This window comes from Thalassophryne amazonica, chromosome 15 (assembly GCF_902500255.1).
Source record: "Thalassophryne amazonica chromosome 15, fThaAma1.1, whole genome shotgun sequence".
In the NCBI taxonomy this organism is placed as follows: Eukaryota; Metazoa; Chordata; class Actinopteri; order Batrachoidiformes; family Batrachoididae; genus Thalassophryne; species Thalassophryne amazonica.
In genome coordinates, this window is record NC_047117.1 from 29,345,060 (window position 1) to 29,362,782 (window position 17,723).

Consider the following 17,723-nt stretch of genomic DNA (forward strand, 5'->3'; position numbering starts at 1 on the left):
GTGGGAAGTCCTTAAAGCGACAGTATCACCTCAAAATCTCTCATCAGCCGTTAAAATTTTCACCGAAAACCAGCTTAATTTTTCAAACCGTGTCCACTTCGATGTGCCTCACAGGTTTAGAAAAAATTTTGATCAAACAAAGCGCCAGTCTCTCAGCAACTTCTCAGACAAAGGAATTCCGACGAGGGGCTGGACGACTCCTCCCACAAGGAGTGCTCACAGGCGAATGACGTCACCGACAGGCGTGGAAAAACTCACGCATGCGCACGAGGGTTCAAGCATGTCTGATGTAAAAACATATGAATGAAATCCATATAGTTTTTGAAAAAAATAAAAAAGACCTATACTTTATTGACAGACCTTGTATAATTATTATTATTATTATTATTATTATTATTATTGATTGTTCTGTCTGAGTTATTTTCATTAGTTACTTCATCCAAACCATCAACATGTCTATTAGACCCCATTCCTACCAGGCTGCTCAAGGAAGCCCTACCATTATTTAATGCTTAGCTAATGCTAATTATAGGCCAATCTCCAACCTTCCTTTTCTCTCAAAAATTCTTGAAAGGGTAGTTGTAAAACAGCTAACTGATCATCTGCAGAGGAATGGTCTATTTGAAGAGTTTCAGTCAGGTTTTAGAATTCATCATAGTACAGAAACAGCATTAGTGAAGGTTACAAATGATCTTCTTATGGCCTCGGACAGTGGACTCATCTCTGTGCTTGTTCTGTTAGACCTCAGTGCTGCTTTTGATACTGTTGACCATAAAATTTTATTACAGAGATTAGAGCATGCCATAGGTATTAAAGGCACTGCGCTGCAGTGGTTTGAATCATATTTATCTAATAGATTACAATTTGTTCATGTAAATGGGGAATCTTCTTCACAGACTAAGGTTAATTATGGAGTTCCACAAGGTTCTGTGCTAGGACCAATTTTATTCACTTTATACATGCTTCCCTTAGGCAGTATTATTAGACGGCATTGCTTAAATGTTCATTGTTACGCAGATGATACCCAGCTTTATCTATCCATGAAGCCAGAGGACACACACCAATTAGCTAAACTGCAGGATTGTCTTACAGACATAAGGACATGGATGACCTCTAATTTCCTGCTTTTAAACTCAGATAAAACTGAAGTTATTGTACTTGGCCCCACAAATCTTAGAAACATGGTGTCTAACCAGATCCTTACTCTGGATGGCATTACCCTGACCTCTAGAAATCTTGGAGTCATTTTTGATCAGGATATGTCATTCAAAGCGCATATTAAACAAATATGTAAGACTGCTTTTTTGCATTTACGCAATATCTCTAAAATTAGAAAGGTCTTGTCTCAGAGTGATGCTGAAAAACTAATTCATGCATTTATTTCCTCTAGGCTGGACTATTGTAATTCATTATTATCAGGTTGTCCTAAAAGTTCCCTGAAAAGCCTTCAGTTAATTCAAAATGCTGCAGCTAGAGTACTGACTCGGACTAGAAGGAGAGAGCATATCTCACCCATATTGGCCTCTCTTCATTGGCTTCCTGTTAATTCTAGAATAGAATTTAAAATTCTTATTCTTACTTATAAGGTTTTGAATAATCAGGTCCCATCTTATCTTAGGGACCTCATAGTACCATATCACCCCAATAGAGCGCTTCGCTCTCAGACTGCAGGCTTACTTGTAGTTCCTAGGGTTTGTAAGAGTAGAATGGGAGGCAGAGCCTTCAGCTTTCAGGCTCCTCTCCTGTGGAACCAGCTCCCAATTCGGATCAGGGAGACAGACACCCTCGCTACTTTTAAGATTAGGCTTAAAACTTTCCTTTTTGCTAAAGCTTATAGTTAGGGCTGGATCGGGTGACCCTGAACCATCCCTTAGTTATGCTGCTATAGACTTAGACTGCTGGGGGGTTCCCATGATGCACTGAGTGTTTCTTTCTCTTTTTGCTCTGTATGCACCACTCTGGATTTAATCATTAGTGATTGATCTCTGCTCCCCTCCACAGCATGTCTTTTTCCTGGTTCTCTCCCTCAGCCCCAACCAGTCCCAGCAGAAGACTGCCCCTCCCTGAGCCTGGTTCTGCTGTAGGTTTCTTCCTGTTAAAAGGGAGTTTTTCCTTCCCACTGTCGCCAAGTGCTTGCTCACAGGGGGTCGTTTTGACCATTGGGGTTTTTACGTAATTATTGTATGGCCTTGCCTTACAATATAAAGCGCCTTGGGGCAACTGTTTGTTGTGATTTGGCGCTATATAAATAAAATTGATTGATTGATTGATTGATTAGTAGTAGTAGCATTGTTATCGTTATTATTGTGATTCTTAGTATTATTGGCAGTGGCGGCGCCAAGGGGGGCTAGGGGGGGCTTAAGCCCCCCAATAATGAGCCGTGCCTCCACTCAGCCCCCCCCCTAAAACAATTCTGCCAATAATGTGAATAGCGACCGACATATTTGTGGATCTCAACTGCAGTTTTGCACTGAGAATGTCTCAATATTGCGTAACTGAGCAAAGTGATGAATGTGTGTGTTCAGTGATCCAGCAATGCTGAATCACCCTTCACAAACAGAATTTTCAGTTTTGCAAATAAACATTTATTTGTAAAACCCCACACACAAGTTACAAATCAGAAATTTGTGTTTGTGGATCACAAAGCACATGTACAAATCAAAGGATATTTGTAAATCACCCTCTGTGCAAGTATTAATGAGACAAATTTAACTCCATACTCCAAAAATTTAGGTTTCCTAAATATTTATTATGGCCACTCTTAAAACTTCACTTAGAACTAAGTTTCTCAGGCGATATCTTTTATTTACTTTTATCGAATGTTATGACCTTGGTGTTCAATTGGCAATAAATCTTTGACATAGACGATTTGTGTAAGGTTGATTCCATGCATTGTCTTGAGCACCATTTCAGTGAATTCAGTTTGTATACCTATGTGCAACTTTACTGAACTTGCACTCATTCTAAGTGATGTGTGTGTGCATTGATACCACATTTTAGAGGAGCACGGGTGACTAAAACATATACCTTGGTATTTATAAGCAATTTACTATATATTGTTCATTTCGACTATATTTTGTGGAGCCCCTCCAACTTTTACCCCAGCCCCCCTCAGCCTCCCCAACAAAACTTTTCTGGCGCCGCCACTGATTATAGGTGCTCGATCAACATAAACATACCTGAATACACAATATAGAAATCCGGGATAACAGAAAAAAATCAGGTTTGATTACATTAGTCAAGATAGGTTCAGATGTGCAATTAGGTCAAGCCACGTAAGAGTAAGGCAGAGAAAAGTCGTTCTTGGCTTTCTTTCACCAACCACAAGGTTGATTACAGAGGTAGGGAGGCTAAAATGGAGAGAATGTATATCACATACTTTCCACCAAGTGACCATCAGCTAATAATGTAAGCTTATGAAGAACTAAAGCATATAATAATTTAAAAAAGAAATGCAGCTCCTGTAATAAAAGAATGAGGAAAAACCAATGCAGACAACAGCTGAGCAGCTGAATGCCTAATCAGGGTAATATACATATATATTTACTTAACTCTGCTCTTAACTGAAATCATCATAATTGCGCCATTCATGGAGTCACTTGTCATTTGCACAAATTACCAGCTGTACACTTTACCATAAATGTCAACAGTAGAAGTTAATATGTTGCTGAGAAAATGTTCCATGATTACAAGCATTAATCCACAATGCTAAGATATTGATTATGATCATGTACATTAGATAGATAGATAGATAGATAGATAGATAGATAGATAGATAGATAGATAGATAGATAGATAGATAGATAGATAGATGAAAGCATTCTGAATCATTGTCTGTGTTGTGTTAATCTCGCAGCTGTGTAACTTCCATTAGTGTTGTTGCGACGCCTCCATTCAATTAATGTTCATACAGAGCAATGATGAAATATCAGAACACCTTGCAGACCAGTAAGTACCGTGATACACTGTTGATTCCAGTATACAAAGGACGTGCACAAATGACTTACACATTCCTGCTCCCAATGACTGTTGTCTTTACTGATTTTAGCAGTTAGAAAAAGGTTAATGTCTCTGTCATGGGGGGGGGGGCACAAAGCCCAAATCTTGAACATTACTGAATTCATTGCAAACGTTATCTTACCTCAACAACTGCAGATGTGAAGTCATTAAACCTGAGTTGATGCCCCACCTCTTCCCATCCACCACACAGTGGAATCACCTGGTGTCCTTCCTGGCAAGCACCCAGGCAGACAACTCAGCTACCTCCATCTCCCAAAAGTAACCATCTACTGTATCTGCTGCAACCATGTGAAATGTTTGCCTTCTTCTGTCATTCTCCAGTTGCTGGGATCCTCACCAGTGAGCACCTGTGTGTTGTGTCATGCACTAGCATATTGTTGATACTGATTTTCCCTCTCAATGAAATACTCCTCATTTGAGTAACCCCTTGTTTGGCACAAAGTCATTCCAGCAGTACCCAAAGGTTTTCTGATGACACCTAGTACCAAAGACATCTAGTCTTCACCTTAGGTCACTGGTTCTGGGTCTCACAACCATGTACTCAGGACAGGAAGCTCAAAGACTGTAAGGACTTGGTGATCTTGTTCTACTACAAAGGTATCCGTATCACCAAACACCTTTATTCAGGGACTTCATGGCTTCATGTTGCCTCTCCATCTCAAAGGCCAAGGACCCAGAGACAAGAATGTCAGTGCAGTGTTACAGTTAATGAATCTGATGAGAGGTTCGACAGTTTCGATGCATTCAGATGCACTTTGGATTGTACACAGTAGCAGTAAAATTAATACAAACACAATAACAGTAAAGGTGATCAGTGCGTTTGTTTCAAAAACAGAAGGTTCCTGGTTCAAGACCACCCGTGCCACCTCTCCATGTAATGTGGAGTTGCATCAGGAAGGGCATCCAGCGTAAAACCTGTCCCAAATCAAAATGTAGATCCTTGTCTGATTTGCTGTTGGGACCTCAACCAAGATGGGAGAAGCCAAAATAACTTGCATTTATAATGACAATAGTTAGTACTCCTTCTTCTTTTAAAAGCCTAGATCTTTGTCTTGATCCTAGACAAAGGCAAACCTGGACACTCCAATTTCAAGGGGAGGTGATGGTCTAGTGGATAAATTGTTGGGCTTAGTTCAAATTCCAGCCTGACTGGAAAATCACTAAGGGTCCTTGGGCAAGGTCCTTAATCCCCTAGTTGCTCCCAGTGTGTAGTGAGTACCTTGTATGGCAGCATCCTCACATCGGGGTGAATGTGAGGCATTATTTGTAAAGTGCTTTTGAGCGTCTGATGCAGATGGAAAAGCGCAATATAAATCCAGTCCATTTACCATTTATCCACTGAGTCCACAAAGATCACAGCACTGGCTGCAAAGTCAATGTTAGTAAACCTTTTATCGTCAAAAAAGGCAAGAAGACACTTGACTTGACAACCCTGTTCAGTCCTTGGAGCACTGAACAGAGCAAACCAGAACACATCCCTGAGGAATCCCAAAATTCTCTGCGAAGAAGTCAGATATTATTTACCCACTCCACTCAGCAGTCACATTATCTGTGTATATGCTAGCCTATACACAGGTACTGTAATATAACATAACAGTAATGACTATCACAAGAAATTATTACTGTAATGATGTGCACAACTTTAACATCAATGAATGGAAATATGCACCTGTTAGGCTTTAATTCTGGCTCTTGATAAGTGTGCACATTTTGTACATATGTAAGAAAATGGTACAACCCTTGGCAAAAATTATGGAATCACCGGCCTCGGAGGATGTTCATTCAGTTGTTTAATTTTGTAGAAAAAAAAGCAGATCACAGACATGACACAAAACTAAAGTCATTTCAAATGGCAACTTTCTGGCTTTAAGAAACACTATAAGAAATCAAGAAAAAAAGATTGTGGCAGTCAGTAACGGTTACTTTTTTAGACCAAGCAGAGGAAAAAAATATGGAATCACTCAATTCTGAGGAAAAAATTATGGAATCACCCTGTAAATTTTCATCCCCAAAACTAACACCTGCATCATATCAGATCTGCTCATTAGTCTGCATCTAAAAAGGAGTGAACACACCTTGGAGAGCTGTTGCACCAAGTGGACTGACATGAATCATGGCTCCAACACGAGAGATGTCAATTGAAACAAAGGAGAGGATTATCAAACTCTTAAAAGAGAGTAAATCATCACGCAATGTTGCAAAAGATGTTGGTTGTGTTGTGTGTTGGGGGGGCGTGGCTGGATGTTTTGGTGTTCTTTTCTTTTCTTTGCTCTCCAGGTGGCATGAGGGCTGATTTGTCTGTGAAGAAGGTGCTGGCTGAAGAGTCTTCACCCTCATCAACATCATGGAAAGCACCTGTGATTGGTGCTCACGTGCAACCTGGACGACTTGCAGCTGAAGCAGATAATTGGATGGCGTTCTGCATTTAAGTCATGTGTGATTTGAGCAGAACTGCCGGGAACTCGACCTTGTGACGTTCGTTTGTGAGACGCTGAGGACCGCGCCTGGGTTTTGACACATCGAGCCCGTGAAGCAGGGAGGGGTGAGGACACATGCTGTCAGCACACACTAAAGGTAATTAAGTGTTTAAGTAATTGTTGATAGTGACTTGGTGTTTTGTTACACAGTATACTGGAATTGTGAAGAGAATTGTGCAGTTTGCTTCTCACTGCTGTGGCGTGAAGGATAAGTGATCCTCCACTTGTTGTGAGAAGCTGCTCATTTGCATAAAGTAAAAAAAAGGACACTGACCTGAGTGTGTTGCTGATAGCGTGTGTTTATTGGAAGATATAGTTGTATCTGTTGACTTACCTCACCTTCTCTTTGCTTCACAGAGAATCAGTTTGTCGTGTCCACCTGGGGGGTGTTTGGCGGTGGTAGGAAGTCCAGGAGCGCCGGCTTTAATCCTTGCGGGTGCTGGAGAGCGAGCCACGAATCACTCCACCAGAGGGATGTTGTTTTTATGTTTTTACACTTTTAAGCACAGGTGAATAATAAATAGTTTCTGTTTGGAACCGCTTTCTGGTTATTTTTAGCGCTGGGTCCTGTCTGACGCAGGTCCGCTCCTCAACCCGCGTCGACACATAACAGGTTGTTCACAGTCAGCTGTGTCTAAACTCTGGACCAAATACAAACAACATGGGAAGGTTGTTAAAGGCAAACATACTGGTAGACCAAGGAAGACATCAAAGCGTCAAGACAGAAAACTTAAAGCAATATGTCTCAAAAATCGAAAAATGTACAATAAAACAAATGAGGAATGAATGGGAGGAAACTGGAGTCAACGTCTGTGACCGAACTGTAAGAAACCGCCTAAAGGAAATGGGATTTACATACAGAAAAGATAAACGAAAGTCATCATTAACACCTAAACAAAAAAAACAAGGTTACAATGGGCAAAGGAAAAGCAATCGTGGACTGTGGATGACTGGATGAAAGTCATATTCAGTGATGAATCTCGAATCTGCATTGGGCAAGGTGATGATGCTGGAACTTTTGTTTGGTGCCGTTCCAATGAGATTTATAAAGATGACTGCCTGAAGAGAACATGTAAATTTCCACAGTCATTGATGATATGGGGCTGCATGTCAGGTAAAGGCACTGGGGAGATGGCTGTCATTACATCATCAATAAATGCACAAGTTTATGTTGATATTTTGGACAATTGAAAGGATGTTTGGGGATGATGAAATCATTTTTCAAGATGATAATGCATCTTGCCATAGAGCAAAAACTGCAAAAACATTCCTTGCAAAAAGACACATAGGGTCAATGTCATGGCATAGGGTCAATGTCAATGAGCAGATCTGATTTGATGCAGGTGTTAATTTGGGGGATGAAAATTTACAGGGTGATTCCATAATTTTTTCCTCAGAATTGAGTGATTCCATATTTTTTTCCTCTGCTTGGTCTACTGTTACTGACTGCCACAATCTTTTTTTCTTGATTTCTTATAGTGTTTCTTAAAGCCAGAACGTTGCCATTTGAAATGACTTTAGTTTTGTGTCATGTCTGTGATCTGCTTTTTTTTCTACAAAATTAAACAACTGAATGAACATCCTCTGAGGCAGGTGATTCCATAATTTTTGCCAGGGGTTGTATAAGAACAAAGTATTACTTTGGTTTCTGATTGGAGTGACTGCTGACTGAACACACATAAGGCACCACGAAATCAAAAGTGACTAAAGACAATTTTAATTATGTGCTGACATGAAGTCATCCAATTGTTTGCCTCAATTTCTGAAATCTGGAGAAAGTGCACATTTATGTTCACAGAACCCAGATCACAAAATGCCAGCAGATCCTACTGATGAGTTCCCAGAAAAATGCTTGTCCAAGACTTTATTTGGGTTCCTTGAACCCTGGTTTGTGTCTTTACTCTCCAACTTGGCATTGGGATATCTTGGGAGTCCTTGACAACTTTTATAGAGTCCCGATCGACATAGTTATTGAACTTCAGGTCTCTGACCTGGAATAATCTCTATGAAACATAAATCAATAATAATAAATAAATAAAAAGCCCATAACAAAATAATTTAAAAACCTTGAAAGAAATGAAAAAGAATCAAAAAGGACACTCAGTAACACATATGGTAATAGAAAGAATAAAGATGAAAGTCTTATTAAAAGCCAAGTGAAGTAAAAGCTTTTAGTTGAGCCAATCGCTTCTTTATTGATTTCTTGAAGGTTGTTCCAGGTGTTTAATGTAGATGTAAAATGTAACACCATCATAAAATACCTGAGAGATCATGAAGGCAAATAAGTTGGGGGGGAGCTATTTTGAGACCTGATCACCAATAAAAGCATTTAAAAACCTTTTTTGTCAGACACTGACAGCCCGTGGAAATGGCTTCTGCAGCAGTGATTTGATCTCACTTCTTAGTTTTTGATAGGATTCTGGCAGCAGAGTTGTGAATAAGTTGTATCCTGTCAGTTGTCTTTTGGTGAATGTCAGTAAAACCTGAACTTGAGTCAGTTGTAGTTACTTTCTGTTCAGCAGCTGGAGCTGTCTGACTTTACAACTAAGAAGTCAACTGTCTACTGCGTCTTCTCTGAGTGTGAATATCGGTCGTGCTTATTTTGTTCCATTTGCTTTGGTTGACTGCGCTGCTCTGTGGGTCATTCTGCCAATTTGCAGGACACCCAACAGGTTTGTGGACAGCCTAAACACAAGTACTGTGAGTGCTGTACAGAGTGGAGGCATTCACCGGGAATGTATTCTTTCTTCTGCGTTGTTCGGCGCTTACACAGACTGGATTTAGGGTCAGGTTGTGGAGATGTGCAACTTTGGTGCCATTGTTAAGGAAGAAGACTTTACTGGCCATTATGTTGCTGTGATCTTTGAAGAATCAATGGATGTCTTGAACGTGGAAAACTGAGAGAGGAATCAGAGTATCTGGATATTGTCTTGGATCAAGACTGAAAGATCCAAGCTGATTTCTTGGACTTCCTGGACTCATCAGAAGTGTATCTATTTGTGGTGTCAAACTTTTCATGTGATTCACTTACTGTATCTTGGTGGTGGCCTTCATGTCTCCATGTCCTCTGCTTTTAAAATTGAGAGATGCCTGAGTAAAGCTTATGGAGTCATGTTTGCTGCACAGACGTGTTTGGTGATGACAATACCATCACAGGAGAGTGAATGTTCAAGTCTTTAAGGTCTTGTGCGCCCTTGTCTTGTATAGTTGTGAGACTTCAGTGCTAATCACTAACCTAAGGCAACTTCTAGAAACACTCAAAAAAGTAACTTGCCCAATAAACATAAAAAAAATTATGTAATGTATTTCCCCCCAAGTAAAATGCATTAACCTAGCCACAAACAATTTTACTGAGTGACCTAAATGTAAATTTGTTGGGTCAACATGATGAATTTGCATTACTGTTACCTAATTACCATGGTTCAGGCCAAGTAGATTTGAAGGTAAATGTAATAAAAATCAAAAGTAAGTCCCTTTGGCTGCTTTCTTATTTGCATTCGGGGTCACCACAGCAAATCTGAGGTGGATCTGCATGTTGAATGGGTGCAGGTTTTAATCCAGATGCCCTTCCTGACACAACTCCACATTACATGGAGAAATGTGGCAGGGGTGGGTTTTGAACCAGGAACCTTTTGTACTGAACCAAGTGCACTAACCACTTGGCCACCCCACACCTGCCGTGTAAGTAGTTATGTCAACTTAAATGTCAACTTAACTTTGCTGTGTTGGATCAGCACCATTTATGCAGCTCTACCTTGAATTTGCTGTGGGGACCCCAAGCGCAAACAAGCGAGCAGCCAAAGGGAATTACTGATTTGTTTATTGTTACATTTACCCTTACAAATGTAGTGGGCCTAAACCATGGTAATTGAGTAACAGTAACACAAATTCATCATGTTGACCCAACAAATTTACATTTAGGTCACGCAGCAAAATTGTTTCTGGCTATGTTAACGCATTTTACTTGGGTGGAAATACTTTACATAATTTTATTATGTTCACTGAGCAAGTTAAATTTTAAGTTGTTGCATGTTATGTTAAAACTACATGATTTGAATGTGTTCATCTATATAACTTAAGTCTATATCGTAGAAGCTACGTTAGACTTACGATCATGTAACAAAACCAACAACACCCATGTTGTTTTTTGAGTGAATCTTTGGTACCAGGGCCCGGTTTCATAAAGCAGTCTAATCTTTTTTAGTGGACTACACTCACTTAGTCGACTCATCTTTTGTCATTAGTTGTTGCACAAAGAGCTTCGTCAGTTAAAGTTATGCGTTACCCGACCATTTTTAGGTACAGAGGAGGCTAATCTTATTTTAGTTGGCACAACTTCAGTGTCTTAAATCAAAAAAGGTGGCTATCATGCACCAGCACTTGATGGAGGAGGAAGGAAAGAGAGACTTGTGGCGGGAGCGGCTCTCCCCGGACCAGAATAATCCCTTGGAGATTTTTACGGACACTGAGACCAGGAGTGCTTCTCCTCTGTTGCAGCAACTCAGCCATGTTTATAGCAGATGGACCAACCCAGAAGTAAACAAAACTGTTGTGCATTGGAGGTGTTTCTTGGCAACGGCACCCGCGAAGCCGCTATGACGGTGAAAATTGTTGACTAACATAAGAAGGATAATCTAGAAGTTTAGCCATTGATGTGAAACGGAAATTAGATGATAATGTTGGGCGACTAACCTTAGTCGACTAAGTAAACTTAATAGACTAAAATATTAGACTGCTTTATGAAACCAGTCCCAGGTCTCCTCAGAGGATCCTTGGGTACTGCAGGAATGGTTTTGTGTCAAGCACAACCAGTTACTGGGGAGACTCAGCTGAGGCTCATGACTTGGATTGTAAAGGAACGTCCACTATGACATTTAGACCATGTGACACACTTGTCCGGGTGTGATCCAACACACAAATGCCTCAGGATTTGAGGACCTCACCAACTGGCGGCCAAAGGGACGCTCATATTTCACCCTGTTGCAGCAGATCCAGGAACCAAGTTGATGGATGTCACATGCTACATCAGTGCATGCTCCCAGACTTGACCTTCCCTTAGTATATATTACAGTAGTGTAATCTGCTAAAGATGAAAGCGTTGCACAGTGTAATAATAATAAATAATTTGAAAGTCTAGACATGCATCCAGGCTGCTGTGTGCAGCCTGGATGCATGTCAGGAATGGCGCCACTTTCCTGAGAAGTGGCACCATTTAAATATCTATGGAAAGCTCACATTCTCCTGAACAAAATAAGCCCCACCATGACATTTTATGACTATGCATGTTGGGAAGGTATCGTGACATGGACCCACAACAGGGGGCGTTAATGAACGGACAATGGATAAGCCAAAAAGTAACAATTTAATGTTGTGAATCGCACAACGAAATACAGACAACGACAGAGAATGTGGATCGTCAATCATACACGAGGTGACGTGTGGGCAGGCTCGAAGATAGAAGTCTGGCAAGAGAAGAGCCGGATCCCACACAGTTTCCACCGCCAACAGAGCCGCCAAGCCCTGCGCCCCAGGTGGCCACTGTCTTCAGCAGTCAGACCCGGTACTGCTGGCAGAAACAGAAACAGTTAATGGTGGGTGTGTGAATACACACCCAGCAATCTTACAGTGCTTAATTCCTCCAGGAGGGAAAACCTCTACCTCCAGATACAGAATCACCCATGCCGCTCCTGTCAGTCACTTCCCTGGAAGGAGTGAGAGGTGAAGACGTCGCGCTTACACTATCCGCCAATCCAGCTTCAGACTGTCACCACAGGAAAACGGCTGCACACAGAACAATATTCAGTCTCAGAAAAATCACAGCAGAGAAGGTTACCTGAATAGTAGCTGATTTCTCGGCGGGGAGGTGGAGTTGCAGTCCGGCTTTTATGGAGGATGTAGTTGATGAGTGACAGCTGGTGTTGATGATGTGTGACAGCTGTCACTCCAGTAGTTCCGACGCCCTCTCGTGCTTGAAGCCCGCACTCCAAGCAGGGCGCCATCTGGTGGTGGTGGGCCAGCAGTACCTCCTCTTCAGCGGCCCACACAACAGGACCCCCCCCTCAACGGCGCCTCCTGGCACCCGACCAGGCTTGTCTGGGTGACGGTTGTAGAAATCGACCAGGATGGCTGTGTCCAGGATGAAGCTCCTCTTCACCCAGGAGCGTTCTTCGGGTCCACACCCCTCCCAGTCCACCAGATACTGGAACCCCCGACCCTTTCGACGGACGTCCAGGAGCCGACGCACGGTCCATGCCGGCTCCCCGTCGATGATCCAGGCAGGAGGCGGTGCAGGTCCAGGGGTGCAGAGTGGTGAGGTGTGATGAGGTTTGAGACGTGACACATGAAAAAACGAGTGGATCCGCAGTGAAGCTGGCAGCTTTAGCTTCACTGTGGCCGGACTGAGGACCTTGAGGATGGGAAATGGTCCAATAAACCGGTCCTTGAGTTTTTGTGACTCCACTTGAAGCGGGATGTCCTTGGTCAACAACCACACCTCCTGCCCGGGCTGGTATGCAGGGGCTGGGGAACGCTGGCGGTCTGCATGGGCCTTGGCCCTCGTCCGGGCCTTCAACAGGGCAGAACGGGTGGTCCGCCACACCCGGCGGCACCTCCTGAGGTGGGCCTGGACCGAGGGCACACCGACCTCTCCCTCCACGAGTGGGAACAATGGGGTCTGGTACCCCAAACACACCTCAAACGGGGAGAGGCCGGTGGCAGACGACACTTGGCTGTTGTGGGCGTACTCGATCCAGGCCAGATGGTTGCTCCAGGCCGTCGGGTGCGTGGAGGTCATGCAGCGGAGGGCCTGCTCCAGCTCCTGGTTAGCCCGCTCTGCCTGTCCGTTTGTCTGAGGGTGATACCCGGACGAGAGACTCACGGTGGCCCCCAGTTCCCTGCAGAAACTCCTCCAGACTTGGGAAGAGAACTGAGGACCACGATCCGAGACGATGTCTGATGGTATCCCATGCAGACGCACGACGTGGTGGACCAGGTGGTCTGCCGTCTCCTGGGCCATCGGGAGCTTCGGGAGGGCCACGAAGTGGGCCGCCTTGGAGAACCGATCCACTATCGTGAGGATGGTGGTGTTGCCCTGGGACGGCGGGAGGCTCATGATGAAGTCCAGGCCGATGTGGGACCAGGGGCGGTGAGGCACCGGTAGAGGCTGGAGGAGGCCCGAAGTCCTTTTGTGGTCAGCCTTGCCCCTGGCACAGGTGGTACAGGCCTGGACGTAATCCCGGACGTCGGCTTCCATAGACGCCCACCAGAAGCGCTGCTGGACCACTGCCACGGTTCTGCGCACCCCTGGATGACAGTAGAGCTTGGAACCGTGACAGAAGTCCAAAACCGCAGCTCTGGCCTCTGGTGGGATGTACAGTTTGTTCCTCGGGCCGGTCCCCAGGTCCGGGTTCCGTGCCAGGGCCTCCCGGACGGTCTTCTCCACATCCCAGGTGAGGGTGGCCACGACAGTGGACTCGGTGATGATGGTCTCTGTCGGGTCCGACAACTCGGCCTTGGCTTCCTCTTCGTGCACCCGGGACAGGGCATCCGATCGTTGGTTCTTGGTCTCGGGGCGGTATGTGATCTGGAAGTCAAAGCGCCTGAAGAACAGTGACCAGTGGGCTTGCCTGGGGTTCAGCCGATTGGTGGTCTGGATGTACTCCAGGTTCCGATGGTCCGTGAAAACCGTGAAGGGCACCGTCGCTCCCTCCAACAGGTGTCTCCACTCCTCAAGAGCCTCCTTCACCGCCAGGAGTTCCCGATTGCCGACGTCATAATTCCTTTCAGCCGGGGTCAACCTGCGGGAAAAATAGGCACAAGGATGGAAAACCTTATCGGACTCCCTGCTCTGGGACAGCACGGCTCCTATCCCTGAGTCAGAGGCATCCACTTCAACTATGAACTGGCGATTAGGATCAGGCTGCACCAGAACTGGCGCAGTTGAGAACCGGCATTTCAACTCCCTAAACGCGGCTTTGCACCGATCCGACCAGGTGAAGGGGACTTTAGTGGCGGTCAGGGCAGTCAGGGGGCTAACTACCTGACTGTAACCCTTAATGAACCTCCGATAGAAATTCGCAAAGCCGAGGAACTGTTGCAGTTTCCTACGGCTTGTTGGTTGGGGCCAATCTCTCACCGCCGCAACCTTGGCCGGGTCAGGGGCGACGGAGTTGGAGGAGATGATGAACCCCAGGAAGGACAAAGAAGTACGGTGGAACTCGCACTTCTCGCCCTTCACAAACAGCCGGTTCTCCAACAACTGCTGCAGGACCTGACGTACATGCTGGACATGAGTCTCAGGGTCCGGAGAAAAGATGAGTATGTCGTCTAGATATACGAAGACAAACCGATGCAGGAAGTCCCGCAAGACGTCATTAACCAATGCTTGGAACGTCACGGGGGCGTTTGTGAGGCCAAACGGCATGACCAGGGACTCAAAGTGACCTAAGGGGGTGTTAAAAGCCGTCTTCCACTCGTCTCCCTTCCGGATCTGTACCAGGTGGTACGCATTCCTAAGATCAAGTTTGGTGAATATTTGGGCTCCATGCAGGGGTGTGAACACCGAATCCAACAGAGGTAATGGGTATCGATTACGAACCGTTATCTTGTTCAGCCCTCTGTAATCGATGCATGGACAGAGTCCGCCGTCCTTCTTACCCACAAAAAAGAAACCCGCGCCCATCGGGGAGGTGGAGTTCCTTATCAACCCGGCAGCTAAGGAGTCCCGGATGTAGGTCTCCATTGATTCTCATTCCAGACGTGAGAGGTTGTACAGCCTGCTGGACGGGTACTCAGCGCCCGGGATCAAATAGATGGCGCAATCGTACGGTCGGTGCGGGGGAAGAGTGAGTGCCAGATCTTTGCTGAAGACGTCAGCAAGATCGTGGTACTCCTCCGGCACCGCCGTCAGATTGGGGGGGACTTTGACCTCCTCATTAGCATTCCTCCTCCTCACACTGGGTGGAACCGAGGATCCTAAACATTCCCGGTGGCAGGTTTCGCTCCACTGCGTCACAACCCCAGACGGCCAATCAATCCGGGGATTGTGCTTCACCATCCATGGAAACCCTAAAATCACTCGGGAGGTAGAAGGTGTTACATAAAACACAATCTCCTCCCTGTGATTCCCAGACACAACCAATGTCACGGGCTGTGTCTGGTGTGTGATTAATGGAAGAAGGGTGCCATCTAGTGCCCGTACCTTCAAAGGTGAAGGCAGAGCCACCAAAGGGAGCCCTACGTCCTTTGCCCATCTGCTGTCCAGCAGATTCCCTTCCGACCCCGTGTCTACTAGTGCTGGGGCATGAAGGGTTAAATCCTCACTTAGGATCGTGACTGGGATTCGTGCGGATCTACGGGGCTTCCCCGCATGCGTGTTATGGCCCACCCTTAGCCCAATATCTAAGGACGGGCGTTGTAGTTTGACCGTTTGGGGCAGTTCCTCTGTATATGATCACTAGAGCCACAGAAAAAACACTCCCCGCGGGCCAGCCTCCTTTGTCTGTCATTTGATTTCACTTTGGCCCTGCTCGTGTCCATAGCTTCGTCAGCAGGGGGAGCTGTTGCCACACGGAGCCCTCTGGCTGTGGAGCGTGGGGACGACAGCACCCTTTTGGACCCGGAAGGAAGAGGGATGGCTCGTGCCCGGCCACGCCCCCCGCCCTGCTCCCGACGGTGTTCCTCTAAACGGTTGTCTAAGCGTATAACCAGATCGACAAGCCCGTCAAAATCCCGCGGTTCCTCCTTAGCCAGCAGATGCTCCTTCAGGACCGGAGACAGTCCGTTTATGAAGGCGGCGCGGAGTGCAACGTTATTCCAGCCGGACCTCGCAGCCGCGATGCGGAAGTCGACTGCATACTCGGCTGCACTCCGGCGCCCCGTCTCATTGACAGTAGCATGCTCTAAGCGGTCTCGCCTCTGTTGGGATGATCAAAAACCTGTTTGAACTCCCTTACAAACCCAGCGTATGACGTTAGGAGCCGTGAGTTCTGCTCCCAGAGCGCCGTAGCCCAGGCGCGTGCCTCTCCTCGAAGCAAATTAATGACATAAGCCACCCGACTAGCGTCTGACGAGTACATGACGGGACACTGTGCAAAGACGAGCGAACACTGCATTAGGAAGTCCGCGCACGTCTCGACACATCCTCCGTACTGCTCCGGAGGGCTTATGTATGCTTCAGGGGATGGTGGGGGGGGTCGTTGAACGACCAGTGGAACGTCTGTGTCGGGCATGGGACCAGCAGGAGGAGGTGCTGCAGCAGCGCTTTGATCGTGCGCCTTCACCCTGGCGGTGAGAGCCTCCATCCTCCGATTGAGAATAACGTTCTGCTCGGTTACCAAATCCAACCGAGCAGTGAAAGTGGTTAGAATTTGCTGCAGCTCACCTAACACGCCTCCTGCTGGCGCCTGTGCACCTTGCTCTTCCATTGGCTGTTCAAGCTCTGGTTGACGCCCCTCGGGATCCATGACGCTGGCCGAGAAATCCTGTTGGGAAGGTGTCGTGACACGGACCCACAACAGGGGGCGTTAATGAATGGACAATGGATAAGCCAAAAAGTAACAATTTAATGTTGTGAATCGCACAACGAAATACAGACAACGACAGAGAATGTGGATCGTCAATCATACACGAGGTGACGTGTGGGCAGGCTCGAAGATAGAAGACGTCTGGCAAGAGAAGAGCCAGATCCCACACAGTTTCCACCGCCAACGAATCTGAAGAACACCGGAGCCGCCAAGCCCTGCGCCCCAGGTGGCCACTGTCTTCAGCAGTCAGACCCGGTACTGCTGGCAGAAACAGAAACAGTTAATGGCGGGTGTGTGAATACACACCCAGCAATCTTACAGTGCTTAATTCTTCCAGGAGGGAAAACCTCCACCTCCAGATACAGAATCACCCATGCAGCTCCTGTCAGTCACTTCCCTGGAAGTAGTGAGAGGCGAAGACGTCGCGCTCACACTATCCGCCAATCCAGCTTCAGACTGTCACCACAGGAAAACGGCTGCACACAGAACAATATTCAGTCTCAGAAAAATCACAGCAGAGAAGGTTACCTGAATGGTAGCTGATTTCTCGGCGGGGAGGTGGAGTTGCAGTCCGGCATTTATGGAGGATGTAGTTGATGAGTGACAGCTGGTGTTGATGATGTATGACAGCTGTCACTCCAGTAGTTCCGACGCCCTCTCGTGCTTGAAGCCCGCACTCCAAGCAGGGCGCCATCTGGTGGTG

The 17,723-nt window shown here is 45.8% G+C and overlaps 1 protein-coding gene across 1 annotated transcript in view; it reads left to right on the forward strand.

Annotated features, from left to right (window-relative positions):
* Positions 1–372: 372 nt before the first annotated feature.
* LOC117526733 (early growth response protein 3) overlaps positions 373–17,723 on the forward strand; it is a 28,600-nt gene continuing 11,249 nt past the window's right edge. Inside the window, exons 1-2 of the mRNA XM_034188798.1 lie at positions 373–408; positions 12,562–12,571. The gene's annotated coding sequence lies outside the window, so the exon portion shown is untranslated. The remainder of the gene's footprint in view (positions 409–12,561; positions 12,572–17,723) is intronic.